Raw genomic sequence first — 3,462 nt, 5'->3', positions numbered from 1 at the left:
TATGCAATGTAACTTGACGCGTCTCCTCCCAGAGCTCCCAGTGCGACTGAGAGTGACTCCGGACTTCACTGGTTTACTTACCGGGACAGAGACCTGCGGACACCAGAAACCAGACCAGGACAGACACCAGAAACCAGACCGGGACAAAGACCAGAACCCAGACTAGGACAGACACTAGAAACCAGACCAGAACGCGGAGCGGATCAGAGGTGAGACACTTTAAACGTTTTGGTCCCAGATTGAAGAGAGTCCGTCAGAGTCCTGCAGGAAGCAGCTCGTCCTGCTGTCGGTCTCTCAGGGTCCTGGTCCTGACAGGGTCCTGGTCCTGACAGGGTCCTGGTCCTGACAGGGTCCGGGTCCTCTGAGTCTCTTCCTTTCTGAATTGGAGTGTCAAAATGACGCAGAGAGGAAGTTTGGGCGCAAAGTGGAGACAGACGCGTCTTTGATGTGAGACATGAAGACATCTGTATCATAACAATAATAATAATAATAATAATAATAATAATAATGATGAGCAGTCTCTATTTATATCTTTATGATCATATCTATAATAAGCATCCTGTTCACTGTGTTGTGGTGATTCTGGATCTGGTCTCTATGACACCATTGCAGACTGGTCCTAGTGGTCTGGTCCCAGTAGACGGGCCTAGTGATCTGGTCCCAGTAGACTGGTCCTAGTGGTCTGATCCCAGTAGACGGGCCTAGTGATCTGGTCCCAGTAGACTGGTCCTAGTGGTCTGGTCCCAGTATAGACTGGTCCTAGTGGTCTGGTCTCAGTAGACTGGTCCTAGTGGTCTGATCCCAGTAGACGGGCCTAGTGGTCTGGTCCCAGTAGACTGGTCCTAGTGGTCTGGTCCCAGTAGACTGGTCCTAGTGGTCTGATCCCAGTAGACAGGCCTAGTGATCTGGTCCCAGTAGACTGGTCCTAGTGGTCTGGTCCCAGTATAGACTGTTCCTAGTGGTCTGGTCTCAATAGACTGGTCCTAGTGATCTGGTCCCAGTATAGACTGGTCCTAGTGGTCTGGTCCCAGTATAGACTGGTCCTAGTGGTCTGGTCTCAATAGACTGGTCCAAGTGGTCTGGTCCCAGTAGACTGGTCCTAGTGGTCTGGTCTCAGTAGACTGGTCCTAGTGATCTGGTCCCAGTATAGACTGGTCCTAGTGATCTGGTCCCAGTAGACTGGTCCTAGTGGTCTGGTCCCAGTAGACTGGTCCTAGTGGTCTGGTCCCAGTAGACTGGTCCTAGTGGTCTGATCCCAGTAGACGGGCCTAGTGGTCTGGTCCCAGTAGACTGGTCCTAGTGATCTGGTCCCAGTAGACTGGTCCTAGTGGTCTGGTCCCAGTATAGACTGTTCCTAGTGGTCTGGTCCCAGTATAGACTGGTCCTAGTGGTCTGGTCCCAGTATAGACTGGTCCTAGTGGTCTGGTCTCAATAGACTGGTCCTAGTGGTCTGGTCCCAGTAGACTGGTCCTAGTGGCCTGGTCCCAGTAGACTGGTCCTAGTGGTCTGATCCCAGTAGACGGGCCTAGTGGTCTGGTCCCAGTAGACTGGTCCTAGTGGTCTGGTCCCAGTAGACTGGTCCTAGTGGTCTGGTCCCAGTATAGACTGGTCCTAGTGGTCTGGTCTCAATAGACTGGTCCTAGTGGTCTGGTCCCAGCAGGGTGGATCTGCAGCTCTGGTTTTATTTACAGCTTTATATCCACGTGTTTATAAGATGATCAGTTATTACAAACTGATATTTTCAGTTGTTATGTTTTAAGAAAACATTCATCACACTGAACATCATATATTAGTAATAATGATATTAGTAAATACTAATAAATAGTGTTTTCAAAGTACATTTTATTCTAACTAATTGGTTAATAACCACAATCTAAATTGGTAGCTGTTTTTTATTGTTGATTTATAATTTAGATAATTAGACCAAAAATAAACTTATTTCATTCTGTGTCCGACTATGTTTTATATTTTAGTAAACGGAAATTTTAGTTTTAGTTTTGGACTGAAGTGAAATCCTTGATTGATTAAAAATAAATTTAGAATGAAATCAGTTACAACCCTTAAATTAATTAAATATCAATGAATCAGCCGAAGAGAAACTTGAGAAAGTGAGACATGGAGTGAGACACTCAGTGAGACATAGAGTGAGACACGGAGTGAGACATGAGGTGAGACATGGAGTGAGACACTCAGTGAGACATGAAGTGAAACATAAAGTGAGATGTGAAGTGAGACATGAAGTGAGACATGAGGTGAGACATGGAGTGAGACACTCAGTGAGACATGAAGTGAAACATAAAGTGAGATGTGAAGTGAGACATGAAGTGAGACGTGAGGTGAGACATGGAGTGAGACACTCAGTGAGACATAGAGTGAGACATTCAGTGAGACATTCAGTGAGACATGGAGTGAGACATGAGGTGAAACATGAGGTGAGACATGGAGTGAGACACTCAGTGAGACACTCAGTGAGACGTGAAGTGAGACGTGAAGTGAGACTTGAAGTGAGACGTGAAGTGAGACATGAAGTGAGACGTGAAGTGAGACATGAAGTGAGACGTGAAGTGAGACATGAAGTGAGACGTGAAGTGAGACGTGAAGTGAGACATGAAGTGAGACGTGAAGTGAGACGTGAAGTGAGACATTGAGTGAGACATGAAGTGAGACATGAAGTGAGACATTGAGTGAGACATGAAGTGAGACATTGAGTGAGACATGAAGTGAGACGTGAAGTGAGACGTGAAGTGAGACATGAAGTGAGACGTGAAGTGAGACATGAAGTGAGACGTGAAGTGAGACGTGAAGTGAGACATGAAGTGCGACGTGAAGTGAGACGTGAAGTGAGACATGAAGTGAGACATGAAGTGAGACGTGAAGTGAGACATGAAGTGAGACGTGAAGTGAGACGTGAAGTGAGACATGAAGTGAGACGTGAAGTGAGACGTGAAGTGAGACATGAAGTGAGACGTGAAGTGAGACGTGAAGTGAGACGTGAAGTGAGACGTGAAGTGAGACGTGAAGTTAGACATGAAGTGAGACATTGAGTGAGACGTGAAGTGAGACGTGAAGTGAGACGTGAAGTGAGACGTGAAGTGAGACATGAAGTGAGACGTTTACATGCAACAAAAACATCCTGTCAAGAGGAAACTCAGGTTCCTGTTACAGCTGAAGCTTCACATGAACCCTTTGCTGCGTTCTAACATTCATAGTACCAGATTATATTCATAGTACAATATTCATAGTACCAGATTATATTCATAGTACAATATTCATAGTACCAGATTATATTCATAGTACAATATTCATAGTACCAGATTATATTCATAGTACCAGATTATATTCATAGTACCAGATTATATTCATAGTACCAGACTAAACTCATAGAACCAGACTACATTCATAATACCAGATTACATTCATAGTACCAGACTACATTCATAAATAGATACTTTATTCATTTGT

The 3,462-nt window shown here is 45.0% G+C and overlaps 1 protein-coding gene across 3 annotated transcripts in view; it reads left to right on the top strand.

Annotated features, from left to right (window-relative positions):
- Nucleotides 1-3,462, top strand: part of arap3 (ArfGAP with RhoGAP domain, ankyrin repeat and PH domain 3) — a 31,881-nt gene continuing 28,419 nt past the window's right edge. For all 3 annotated transcript variants that reach the window (XM_034542985.1, XM_034542984.1, XM_034542986.1), the window contains exon 1: nt 1-209. The gene's annotated coding sequence lies outside the window, so the exon portion shown is untranslated. The remainder of the gene's footprint in view (nt 210-3,462) is intronic.

The sequence above is a fragment of the Cyclopterus lumpus genome, chromosome 10, assembly GCF_009769545.1.
Source record: "Cyclopterus lumpus isolate fCycLum1 chromosome 10, fCycLum1.pri, whole genome shotgun sequence".
NCBI lineage: Eukaryota > Metazoa > Chordata > Actinopteri > Perciformes > Cyclopteridae > Cyclopterus > Cyclopterus lumpus.
This window is presented reverse-complemented; position numbering and strand designations above follow the sequence as displayed.